The 14,156-nt window shown below is 40.4% G+C and overlaps 1 protein-coding gene across 6 annotated transcripts in view; it reads right to left on the reverse strand.

Annotated features, from left to right (window-relative positions):
- Positions 1-6,295, reverse strand: part of LOC5565140 — a 64,098-nt gene extending 57,803 nt beyond the window's left edge. Inside the window, exons 1-2 of one of the 6 annotated variants that reach the window (XM_021838450.1) lie at positions 6,055-6,295; positions 5,417-5,527 (exon numbers count right to left, since the gene is read on the reverse strand). The gene's annotated coding sequence lies outside the window, so the exon portion shown is untranslated. The other 5 variants (XM_021838449.1, XM_021838451.1, XM_021838454.1 and 2 more) reach the window with 5 other exon arrangements.
- Positions 6,296-14,156: the final 7,861 nt, after the last annotated feature.

Here is a 14,156-nt window from a genome sequence, read left to right on the forward strand (position 1 = left end):
GGAACTCCCTGTCCTTGGAAAAAAAAAGTCCTGCAAAGATCTCTGGAGGATTTTTTTATTTCACTTAAGAAAGTCTCGAATAGGAAGGTTATTAGAGTACCGTAATCCGGGGTAACATTGATCATTTTTTTGAATATTTCTTAAACATTTGATTTGAAAATGCATGTGTTGCAAATTTTATATTTTTAAAACGAGTACTGCCACCCATTGTTCGTGTTTATGTACTGTATTTTGTTTTCTGAAAGTTTAAAGCATGTTTAAAAAAATGTTTTAAGTGAGTTTTTGATTTAGCTGATATGGGGTAACATTGATCACACCATGAAAACATCGTTCGGTAATATTGAAAATATCATTACTTACTAAAATCATGGTCTTTGAAGCCGAATATGAAGGTCAAACTCTTATAAGTCATTTACTTTTTAAGTTATTTTAAAATTAAAAACACTTTGAATTGTGGAATGCGCCTAAATGTATGCAATTTCCTAAGGAAATTCTTCACGCTTTATAATAATTTGTGAATTATGTTTTATTGAACATATTTATGAAAATTTTGACAACGGAGTCGTATTCGGCGATGTCATTTTTAATAACAACCGCATTTCTCTTGCTCATATCGTTTACAGAACTCATGTTAGACATGATTCTTTTAAGGTGTCATCCATAATCATGAAAATCATTGTTTACAAAAGTTGAAAAATTTACGCATGAACACAACTTTATTTTCGCAAAAACCTTATTGTTTATTAGCTCATGATTAGAAGAAAGAGAATCACCATTCATGCATTGAAAATATTTCATCAACAAATGTTGATTCGAACTTTTTACGAAGAGGATCATTGCGATCAATTTTACCCCGCTGATCAATGTTACCCCGGATTACGGTAATCATGAAATCAATAATCACTAGATGTTATTCGACAAGAATAACGCACCTTCCTTTGGTCATTTTGACCTGCTATCCCCAATGATCAACGGTGAGTGCGATAGAAGTGCACTCGATTGAGATCAATTTTCTGCATGCAAATGAGTGTTGGCGGGTAGATCAAAACAGAAAACGAAATAAGCGTAGTTCAATAGTGCCACATATTTACCTTCTAGTTTGATAGTAGCGTTTAGAAATAAGTACATTTAATTTCCAGTGAATTAGTGATAGCTTTGTTTCAAATATCGGCTCCCATCACCTTCACCACCTACAGTGTAGCAGCATACGTGCTAAGCCATTACTCCATAGTGAAGCCGAAAACGGTGAGAGATTGGTAGAATTTATTCCAGAGTAAATTTTAAACAAATTACATGCTATCCAGATCCATCTTCTTGCTCCTGTGAACATAAAAGCCTACCCAACATAGTTTGTGCCCACTGCGAATATTACTGAGGATACTAAACGAAAATTATATTCTCCCATACATCCAAGGATTACGTGCGTTTGAATTCATTTCCGTGACGGAGAATCATAATTTTGGAACTTCCGTTGAACCAAAGTTCAACACTAGAGATATCCCTAGAAAACATCCTGCAGGAAATTCTGGAGGAATTCCTGGAGAAAATTTTAGAGAAGCCACTGGCTGATAGAATTACACGAGAAATCCTTGGCGGAAAATTGTGGAATCATTTCTAGATGGGTTCTTGGTAAGATTCTCGGAAAAAGACTGTAGAAATTCCTTAAAGAAGAATCCCTGGTAAAATTACTTAAAAAAAACAATAGAAAAACTATGCCTGAAATTTGAACGATCATGGTGCATGTAGCCGAATTTTATTTCAAGTTCCCACTTAGATAGATAATGAAACACATAATCTTTCTTATACTTACAGTATCGGACATATAAAATGCACCAAAGCCATTTTCTCATACAATATGGTCAACTTCAGAGTACTATATCTCCACCGTTTGTCAACCGATTCATTCCATTTTTTACTACAAAGTACCCCAATTTTTGATAACTATTGAAAAAATATGTGGAAACTATTGATTTAAAAGTTACAGATAGGTTGAATTTTGACAAACAAAATACACCAAGACACAAAGTGATGTAGCAGATATACAATGCGTTCAGAGCATTTGTGCTTTGAGTGATAGGACCCAATACGCTTAAGACACCATAATGATACGACGTGTTGTTTGTCTGCTACATAATTTGTGTCTTGGTGCATTTTTATTGTAAGGTGGCCTTACAGTTGAGGTTAAAATACGCGTATCTGTCAAATAATACAAACTCAAGTGGAATCGAATGGTATAGTACTAAATTCAGTTTCCATATATTTATTTATCGAAGATTTATTATAATTTTATATTTTTTTATCGTTATCAAAATGGAAAGAAAAACAATACACAATTAGGGTTCATTCAAATATTACGTAACGCAAAATTTGTATATTTGTCAGCTTTTGCATGGAAAATTTTAAATTTTTGTATGAACCGTAACACGATGGAAGACCCCCTCCCTCCCCCTGTTGCGTTACGTAATATTTGAACGACCCCTTAGTGTTTTCATTGCCAAAACCTCGCCTACTAAGGCAAAGATTCAAGTATCACTAAGAAACTCTTGTTTCGAGTGGCAGACCAAACAAAAATAAATCGTCGCTTAAACGACCGTAGTAAAATAAAGCATTTTTTCCTCATCCGCCAATTCATCAACACCCGATCATATAGGCAACGGCAAAAAAAACAGTTGGAAATACAGACCAGACCAGAACGGAACGGAGACAACGCGTAAATTGTCGCCACGCAAAAGGTGTCTGTCGCGTCTGTGAGGCCAAAACAAACACACCCAAGACAGTTTTTCCACGCCAACTACGATCAGCTCTAAGAAGAAGCAAGAAGAAGGAAAACCGCCTGCTTCTCCGTTGCTAAACACATTTTGGTTCCATTTCTTTATTTTGGGGGATTTTTCGGTGACACTAAACCAGTGGTTTTCAAAGTTTTTCGATTCATGCATCATAGTATGGTCCATAATGATCGAACAACAACAATCTTAAGTTACACCCCCTAAATTTGTCCAATTGGGACCCTCAGAAGCTAATGTGAAAATTTGAGCGGAATCCATCAACTCTAGGTTAAACGAGCTTGAAGTTTGTATGGAGGAAATCGACCAAGTATAAGGAAAAAACTATTCTTATTACATTTTCAACCATAGGTGGTGCTGTGATCGATGAATTTCGTTCATTATTGATTTGATGGTTGACTGCAACATACCGGAAGTCTTTTCGTTAAGAAACAAAAAAGTTATGACTAGGGAAACTGATATTCGGTTTTCCCATTATAGAAAGTTCAAAATTGCAATCATTCAATCAACATCAACATCCCAAGAAAGGAGGAAAATCTGATGGATAAAATTATGTTTTGAATATTATATTATGGGGTCTATTTTATAAGTTGAGTCGATCAAAATGACTCGACTGGAGTCACTGTCGACCAAAAAAATCGCTCGACTCAGCTCTGTCACTCGAGTTTTTCGACAGTTGTCACTCTATGTGACTGGATTACTATGGCAGTCGACGGGTGACATCTGAAATATGCATGCTTGCTTTGATCGACAATGAATACAGACGAGTCACATGAATCTGCTCGATTTACAAAATAGGCCCCTATATTACAGTAGTAGGCTATGAATTCTGGTTTGAAAATATAATTGATAGGAATTTGCAGCCATTCATATATTGGACATTGAAGCATCAAGACATGCATCCTTAGTAGAGTGTCCATTTCCCGGCCATTTTAGTTGTCCCGGGATTCGGGACAAAAATTGATGCTTGTCCCGGGAAATCCCGGGATCCCGGGATTTCTAAGAATTTCGTTAAAAATTGTTTTTTTGTTGAAACGAAGTAAAATTTCAACTTTATAATGTGTTTACAATTAAATTTGAAAAACAACATATTTATTCTAATGAAGTTAAAAAAAATCAATGTTTACCTTAGTTAATTACGGGTTTGTTGGGAAAGTTAACGAATTCTCTATTACCTTGGCCTACTCTGATTCCGTGTGTTACCTCATGAGAACTATGTCGATTTTTTACGTATTTATTTTTATTTTTTAAATGATTGTTACTAACGCGAGCATACTTATTAAGTGGTATTAATGCCATGACAAATGTGAACTAAAGTTGCACACACAAACAATCAAACATAATTAAAACATGCAATCGCTTGGTGTCAACGCACGTTATTAGGACACAGTTGTTTATGAGTTCCTTACTCCGTTTTTCAGTCATGTTTGCAAAAAAGCTGAATAAAATATATGAATGATTCAAAAGTTTTAATTACGATGAACTTTGATGTTTCAAAATTTCACCCGTCAAATCAGATCAAAGGAACAAATGCATGTAAAAATAGCAAAATTAAATATTGTCAAAAATGTTAATATAGTCCATACTACATTTTTTGTGTAAAATATATAAAATGGTGTCCTGAAGACTGGACCAAGTGTTTTTAATGATTCCAGGAAAATGTACCCAAGATTTTCGTAATGCTGAAATGTCTGCATTATTAGCTGTTATAATGGAACTTATCTATTTGATAATATATCTGTACCAAAATAGCATCGAAACAATCATAAATGATGGAGTCCTTAACGTCAAAATATCATCTAGTCCGGTCTGTCTAAACACCGACCATAGTACAATTAAAAAACCTGAAAATAATCAAATATTATTTTTCTTTGATTCTTGAGGTTTTATTTAACGTCAAGGTATGTCATGGTATAAATGAAAGTATGGTAAACATTTAAGTCTACAATTTGATCCAGAAAATTTTTAAAAATCATCATCACCATCTTCCAAGTACAAGAGAAACGTTTTGAAGATCATTGAAAGTGCTGTACTGGATCATACTTGAAGTGAATTATTGTAATTTAGAGATCCAGATTGGCTTACAGTTTTGATAACTACAAATATTGTAATGAAACGCAATAAAAGAAAAATCGCTTTTACTAATTTGGTAGTTTAGTCTTTTTATGAAAATAATTACCTTTTTATTTTCTCTCCTTTATGATGCTTTTATATTTTATCGAATAAAGTTTGAGTCTGATAAAATATAAATGTTTTGTATTAAAATATACTGGTTTATATCAAATTTAACATTCATCTCGGGAAATCCCGAAATTTCTTGTCCCGGGATGTCCCGGGATGGACACTCTAATCCTTAACTGCTGCGACAGAGGACAAAATTCTTTTAATGAACACAATTTCCCTCTAAGGGAGACTAATTTCCCCCCTAGGGAGAAATTCACCCCCGATTGAAAACCACTGCACCAAACTCAGACTGCGCTCAGCCTCAGGCTACTGCGATCGTCTGCGTTTTTCATCAGCCGTCATCGTCGTCATCACGTCGGTCGTCCACCATGCTAGACACTTTGTCCTCTTCTATGATGGGTATATATTTTCAAGCCAACGCGAAAAAAATGCACACGGGACCACTTTACCGTCAATATTTCCACTTTCTTCGATTCTTCGTCGTTTTTTTTTTGTTTTCGCTCCGTCTATATGGGATTTCTGCAATCCTTCTCTCCACCCTCTATGACTGATGTTTTCTTCTGAAAATATTCTCACACTTTTGAATTTTCGGTTTCACTTTTCACACTGACTTTTCCGATCGAGGTCGTCGCTTTTGTTCGTAAAAGTTCACTTTTTTTTTCGAAAAAATGGGATATCAATTTTTATTATCACAAAACGAACTCAAAAATTCTACTTCATTGCCGACGATCGTACATGCGATCAAAAGATCAAATGCAAATCAAGCAACTCAGGTTCTAAGTTGCACACAGAGCAGAGAAGATGGAGAGTCCAACCGGTTATGGTAATTTCGCAGCGGAAAATTAAAAACTAGAACAGCAGCGGAAAACTGTTCAAAGCGATCGCGATCGCGGCTCGGTGAAAACTGGCTACGCATCTTCGCCTCGGTCCAACACCGAGAACTGCACTCTCGTTTATTTGGCTTGCCAAATGAAAGGAAAAATAACTCACACCGCGAAAGCGGCTGCGATAGTGTAGTAGAGTGACCATAATTTGTATCCCTCTTTCGGTGAAAATGCGATCGCGCCGCAATACGGCTGTTACGCACTTCTGCACAGGCCGACTAGATTTTCCTCTTCGTCGATGATCGTCGCGCGCGCACCAACAAACAAGTGGAAAATCGCTCAAACACACTCAAATATGCTACCCCGATCCTAGTAGCCTATGCGAAATCCATTGGCGAGGGGAATCAAATACGGAATGAGGGGGGTTGCTACGGGAGACCCGACACTTTTGCGAGTTGTTGAAAAACGCGTCCGCACAACGAAACTGCTCATGATCGACTGGTTGCTGCGCGCTGCACGCTGTGGTGAATTTTGGTTTGGTGATCACCGATCGTGATCGTTGGTTTCGTGAAATCGGACACACCGAAGATGGACGGCGTGTCGGGAAAGTGTAGAACACAGCTCACGGAGTGAGTGATCAACAGCATCATCTCACTATGGAACAGGTAGGTGAACATGAACAGCTATGATCACAGCTTGTGGAACCACGGGCTGAAAAGTACCAAGCGTCTCCATGGAAGTATGTTTCACTAGACTGACTCAACATTTCTATATCAGATATAAACCTGATTTGCTGCCTAAAAGTAATGTCTTGGCCTATCTTGATGCATGGGAAATTCCTGCAAGGAATCGATCAAGGAAGCGCTTTTTTTCTGATCGCAGTACGCAATGGAAAAGAAATGTCAGTTCAAATGAAAGTCGCTGTTGAAAATTTCTGCAAAAAATCGGCGAGAAATTTCTTTAGCGATTCCTTCTCAGCGGTAAATCAGGCTTTAAGGCCGGTTTGCTACTGACAAGAAAAGGAATCGCCTATCTCGATGCGTGGAAAATTTCTCCCAAGAAATGGTCAAGAAAATCACTTTTTTCTGGTCGCAGTACGCAGGTGAGAAGAAATGTCACTTCAAAGGGGGCTCTCTGTAGGAAATTTCTTGACCCTTTCAGTCAAGGAATTTCTTTACTTTTCTTGAGCGAAACAGCATACTTAGCTTTATAATAGATTCTTTTGGCGAAAACGCATCTACAATGATAGCAACCCATGACTAGTCATAATATTAATGAGGTATAAAACATATAGGGTACCGGTGCCAATAGTGGATTACCTAAACATAAAAATTCATAATATGAGAACGAAAAGTCCAATGAATGATCTTTCAATGTCAATCGAAAGATTTCATTCTTTATTATAATCGAAAAATATAGAAAGAGTGATACATGCATTATTTGTGCATGACATCGCTCGAACCACTATTGGTACACGTGTTCCAGTATGAATCATATCATGCTGGGGTTTTTAGCCACACCAACTTCAACACTCCTCCTCGACAGTAGAAATCCAGTTGCCTCACGGAATCTCGTCAGCTTTGTTAGCATGTCGGCAATCAACTTATCGGTCGGACAATACTCCACCGAAATCTTTACTCCTTCCTTCATTTGTCGGACGAAATGCTATTTCGTGTCGATGTGTTTCGACCTATTGTTGACTATTCCAGATTCCAACTGCTTTATGCAAGACTGGTAGTCCTCGTGAAATTTAAAGAAAATCACGTCCACAGCAAAATCTGTACTTCTTGGCAACAGTCAGCGAGCGCCACAAGTTCCGCTTCGGTGCTACTCAACGCAACACAAGTTTGCTTCCGGGATGCCCAGTGGATTGGTCCACCACCAAACGTCATCAGGAATCCGGAATTTTACTTCCGAGTTTTAGCATCACCGTCGGCGTCGACCTAAACCTCCATTGCTGCTCGTCATCGTCCCAGTACAAGCTCGTGATCTTGGGTGTGCTTCAGGTACCGGAGGATCCGTTTTGCCTCCGTCCAATCCACCTGTGACGGGTTGCTAACCGCTCGCCCAAGAATCGATACGCTGACCGCGATGTCCGGTCGGGTGTTTACTGCCACGTACAACAAATCACCAATCAAGCTTGCGTACTGGTGATTGTTCGGCAATTTTTCACTTTCCTCTTTTTGTTCCAGGTGGGCAGAGTCAACTACCTCGCTTCAGTCATCCCAAACCGCTTCAGCTACTTCTGGATGTAGACTCGTTGGTTCAAATAAAACTGCCTAAGAAATGCCGAATGTCTCCCAACGATGTCACCGTGAAACTACGATTTAAAGCTGTCATCGGTTCGGCGTACTCCTCTTCGGTATGACTAGCGATGACCATGTCGTCCACATATACTACCAGATAGGTGAATTGCTTGCCTCGTTGCCGAACGTACAAACACGGATCGTTTGCTGGTTGCGTGAACCCTAGCTGTCGTGTCCCGCTTGCTTGAGACCGTATAGTCTCTTCATACATACGGCGCCTCCACCACCAACTTCGTAGCCAACTTTTAAATCGTTTCATCCAGATCGCCGTGGAGGTAGGCTGTCTTGACGTCTGCGTGTTTCATGCTCTTCGCACTGGCGACTTTAAGCAACGCCCTAAACCAAACATTTGGGAAAATACTTGCGCAATCAGTCGAGCCTTGTACTGCGCAATGCCGCCATTCTCATCGAGCTTGCGCCTAAAAATGCCGTGCATCTTCAACGACTCGATTTCACCATCCATTGCAACACGTCACTGCGCTGCCTTTGGATCGTTGATCGATCTAACTGGCAGCTTTCCTTGCGTGGTTCGATTTGAACGCCGGAGGGGCGTCTTCTCTTTTTCGTTGCTATCACTATCATAATCGAGCACATCTTCAGACGGTGAATCATAATACGAGGAGTTGGATTCGCACTCCTCCTGAACCGACGCGTCATCGTCGGATTCAACTTCCACAGCTGGTTGTGAAAGCACTGACTCGTACTCCATCATCGTCGCTGACGGTGACCGCGACGTCAAATCCTTGTTCTCAACGTCGTCTTCCATCTCGCAACCACTGCGACAGCACCGTCACGTTGGATAACGCAACCACAGCGATTTGAGAAAATCACCTCGGCTCACTTGGCGACCAATCTTCCTACCGAGATCAGGTTCGACTCCAAATCTAGAACGTAGAACACTTCGGACAGGATTACTTCTTGCTGCTTACCTTGTTCGTCTTTTTTTTTTTTCAATCGTTTATTTGACAGGCCAGTGCGCCCGAAGGCTTAACGAGGCCGAATCGCTATTTTTATGAGAATAAAGACAAAGTCAAAAGAAAAATAACATTTTAGCTTTTGCGCGCATTCTTTTTTGGACGCAAAATCTCTGTTGATCCCGTTGAGGCGAATTGAGCTCGTCGTTCGCTCGCGCCACCCTTAATCGCGTAGTTGATCATGTAACGCCTATGTGCTCTTTCTAGCTCCTGTTTTTCTCTAATTCGTTCCGAATCCTCGTTTCCCTTACTCTCCTGCTCCATGCTCTGCTCTTCCGTGACAACGTGTTCCTCTTCCAATACGATTATGTCGGCTCCATCCCATTACCCCGAACGCCACTACCCCGAATGCCACTACCCCGAATGGGTCACTACCCCGAAAGCCATTACCCCGAATGGGTCATTACCCCGAACGCCACTACCCCGAATGAGCCCTTACCCCGAATAGTATGAGATACAGTGAAATATTTTGTTTTGCGGGCAAAAATGCGTCTCTAATGAAAACTGGTAATTAATGGTGCGTAAAATTCGTCGATAAAATGTTCATTATATATTTTCCCTTCTTTTTTATGTCAGCTCTTCTTTCGAAATATATTGTTGGCAACTTTTCTCATTCTTTCAGAGGTACCTTTTTATCAGCCCAGTGGGCACTTTCGAAGTTCAAGGTTTCATTTACAAATTTCATAACGCCAAAAAAATCTTTTTTTGACACCTACCGACCGTATGGTCTTGCTGAACAGCTGCGTGAACACAGATATTTGAACTTCTTGGTGGTGTCCATATTTCAATTTTGTTTTAAAGCAAATATTTTCGTTTCTTGTGTATATATGTTGTGTCATAGCATGATATGACATATCATATTGTTACATATCACGTTGTTACAGTGATCGTTCACGTCATAGTTGCAAACATTTCACCAGAAATTTCCCCTTCTTTCTTAAATAGGCTGTTCTTTCAGGTTTTCGTTGGACAAGCTAGTCATTAATATTTCCATATAGAACAGCTTTTTTTTATCCTGAAGGCATTCACTCAAGTGAATCCTCCTATAATTCTAATCAGTAATTTTCCCTTTCTTTCATCTTCTTGTATTGAAACAGACAGGTCTCTTATGAATTTGCTCACCGCTTTGCTGTCATCATCATTTCTTCATTGTGCTGAATCGGAAAAAATTGTGATTATTTCATCGAAATTCAAATTAATGACCCCACAATCCAACGAAAGTTTTTACTGTAGGGGCAATCAAAGGCCGCCGTTTTTCTAACATGTACAAATGTATTACCGTTTCCTTGCTTTAGTGGAACGGTTGTCTATCAGGTTGGTTTTTTAGCGGGTTCCATAGACGAACATTTGCACCGATTATCTCAGGGTGATCTTCCATTACCACCGCTTACGAAACAAATTCTTTAAGGAGATCTTAATGCTAGTAGCCCGACACCTACAATGAGTAAAGGAAGTGGTTTCCGACGTCCAATAAGAAACTTTACTACATCCTAATTTTGTTCATATTATAGAAATCCTTTGCATAATAAATTCACCCTTCTTTTTGAAATAGGCTGTTCTCCAGAGCATTGCAATGTGGCTGTGTGAATCTCACCAAAATTAGAGGACAAATCGAAATAAAACTTAGTATTAGAAAATTATTAGCTAAAAAACTAGCTGCTTTTATATCTTCTAATGTTTGAAAAATAAATTGTTGAGCCACTCGTTAAATACTCATAAAGAATCGTATAATTATCTCCACACTCTCTCACTAGAATAAGTTCCAAATTTTATGCATTCGGGGTAATGGCGTTCGGAGTAGTGACCCATTCGGGGTAGTGGCGTTCGGGGTAATGACCCATTCGGGGTAATGGCTTTCGGGGTAATGGCGTTCGGGGTAGTGGCATTCGGGGTAGTGGCGTTCGGGGTAGTGTCATAGAATCGATTATGTCTTCTACTTCTTGGTCTTCCGAAATTTCCTCGATAAAAGAAGCTTCTTCATTTATTACTGTCCCTCCGGTTTCCACCATGTCCGCGTAAGAAGCGATGGCTTTTTTCTTCTTCTCCTTGAGTTTCCGAGTGTTCTGTTGTGGGCAGGAGTCTCGTCGATGCCCTTCCTGATTGCACGAAAAACATCGGTTTTTCAGTCCCTCGTAAAAAATCCTGGCTCTCCAGTTACAGATTTCCAGTGACGGTGGAATCTCATGTTCGATATCCACATACACACCTCGAACACCATTGTGTAAGTGGTCGAGACCCATTCCAGCAGGAAATTTTTCTCGAACGACACTTCCCACTTTTCCGTACGCACTAAAAATCCTAGACAGAGCATTGTCTGGAATCTCCGGAGGAAGATCGAAGACTCGCACGTAGGCATTATTCCTCCCTGAAGTGCACATGTGGACATCGACCGTTATTCCATTCGCATACCGGAATTTTAACAATTCGTGGTTCTGCTGTAAAGTTTGCTCCATGGCTTCCAACGACTTGAATTTGACACAGAGTGATTTTTTCTGTGGCGTTTTATATGCAGCTTCCATCTGCATTAGATCCGAGTTCAATCGCTTCATGAACTCTGCAATTTCAGCCCATGAAGGTGGAGGAGATCCAACAGGGAATTGAAATTGAATAGTGTTCACTATTTCCATCGCAACAAGCAATTGTGAACAAAGCACTACCGAACAAAAGGTGATAATCACACCATTCGAAAACCACACTCCGCAAGCGATCTGGTTTTACGTCCAGTGCGTGCTGGAGCAGAAAAGCAACTTCTTGTTCGTCTTGCCAAGACAGGCGCCCAGAACCGGTACCTTTCACCAACGTCTCATTTCCATCGGCCATTGTGATGAAAACCCCCGAACTTGGCTTCAGCTCATCGAAAAACGAACGGTCACAGCACTTGTGCGACGTTGCTTCTGAGTCGACGATCCACACATTTGAATTTGCGGTCGTAACAGCCATGAATACGAATGGCGTCACCATGCCAAGCGTCACCATCGATTTATTCTTCGACACGTGGCTTTGGCTAGTACCGCTACTGGTTATTACTCTCTTCCGGCTCTTGACGCTTCATATGCCCGCGCTTGTGGCAATTGTGGCAGACAATGAACTTGTTGTTCCCATCAGCAGGCAGACTGGACTCACCTCGATGGCTTTTTCGGCTCGCTTTTTGGCTTCATTCAACAGCTTGCGCTTCACCATCTCCATGGTGAGCTCATCTTCGGAACGGCTTTCCACTGTCGTCAGGGTATCGATCGAGTCGAGCATACTCTTCAGTGCTTCCCATGTCTTCTTGGCGGTCTTGCAGTTCCGGATCAGCGGGTGTTGGCTGTCGTCGACGAGCAAAAGGATGGTGGCCCGTGCTTTGGCGTCTCCTTCCTGCCACGCATCCGTCAGAGGTTCGGGGTGGCCTCCGCAACTTGTTTCCACAGGTTTCCGCACGCCAACAGCATCACCATCTTGAACTGCTAGCATTCATAGCCGTCGCTCTTCAATTTCTCCAGGCCGAACTTGCTTCCATCCATACCAGGAACGTGGAACAATCTTGACTATGGTATGAAAATATTTCTTTTTAAATACTCCCTCGAACTTTCTACTAAATGACCCATAACTTATGGCATGTGGCCGTAGGTCGAACCAAAAGTAATAAAACAACTAGTTTGCTTGACGATCTAATAACAACTAATTTTAATTTATTTCAGTTCAAATTATATTTAAAAAGTCATGGCATGCTGGAGTTTTTGGTCGTGTAATCTACACGTCAGGTAAACTTCATTCATGCGATGTGAACATGACATCATGTAAACTTAAGTCTGAAATCATGTAAAAATGTGTTTTATCGGTTATATCAGAAACGATTAAAGACATAGTATTTTTTTTCTCTGTTTGGATGTGCCACTGCGACCAGTATTTAGATCTATTGTGGCATTACCTGTATCCTTAGTGTATAGTGCATGTCGCATTACTACATTTCCATTGATAGGTAATGAAGCATCGATTTCTGTACAGTTCTTATTTTGATTCCTCAGATATTGATACACATCGACTATGATGAGAAGGTTCCGCTATTTACACCCTTCATAGAAATTTACATCTCAGCGAAGGCGCGCCCCTTAGCAAACATAATCGATTAAATGTCTGAGAAACCAAATCGGTACTACTGATATTTGACCATGCAACGGAACTCTAGTCCCATCCTTGTTTCGCTTTTAGTTTAGTCCCAGAAAAGTACTAGAAAAAAGGGTCTTTATACTAGCAGCAATACCGAATCAAGCTAGAAAATTTGTTTAGTAATCAGAATTTACGTGAGTCCTTATATTACCAGTACTTACAGCAAAGACAAATTAAAGACTTCTATGTGCCTTGCAGTTGCCCAAAATTTTATGGCTCGTAAGGTAATCTAGAACCAAAGACAAATTAAAGACCTCCATGTCCCTTGCAGTTGCCCAAAATTTTATGGCTCATAAGGTAATCTAGAATGCCGTGAAAAGTACACTGCGATCTGTCAAGCTTGGGTACCTTTTGTACTACCGAGGGACGAAATGCAGTACTAGAAGTGGTACCCAATCTGAGCCTGAGTGTTTCGGACTTGCCCAGATAGCCGTAGCGGTAAACGCGCAGCTATTCAGCAAGACCAAGCTGAGGGTCGTGGGTTCGAATCCCACCGGTCGAGGATCTTTTCGGGTTGGAAATTTTCTCGACTTCCCAGGGCATAGAGTATCTTCGTACCTGCCACACGATATACGCATGCAAAAATGGTCATTGGCACAGTAAGCTCTCAGCTAATAACTGTGGAAGTGCTCATAAGAACACTAAGCTGAGAAGCAGGCTCTGTCCCAGTGAGGACGTCATGCCAGAAAGAAGACCCAATCTGAGCTCGAGTGTGACGGACCTGCTAGAACGCTGTGAAAAGTGTACTGCGATCTGTCAAACTTGGGTACCTTTTGCACTACCGAGGGACCAAATGCAGTACTAGAAGTGGTATCCAATCTGAGCCTGAGTGTTTCGGACTTGCTTACAGTCCTTGTTGAGTTAATACTTATGATTGTTATCCTGGCTTCAAGTGTAGTCTCGGGACTGACCAACTCCGAGTCTTTAACCATCTGC

Source organism: Aedes aegypti, chromosome 1 (genome assembly GCF_002204515.2).
Source record: "Aedes aegypti strain LVP_AGWG chromosome 1, AaegL5.0 Primary Assembly, whole genome shotgun sequence".
Taxonomy (NCBI): Eukaryota; Metazoa; Arthropoda; class Insecta; order Diptera; family Culicidae; genus Aedes; species Aedes aegypti.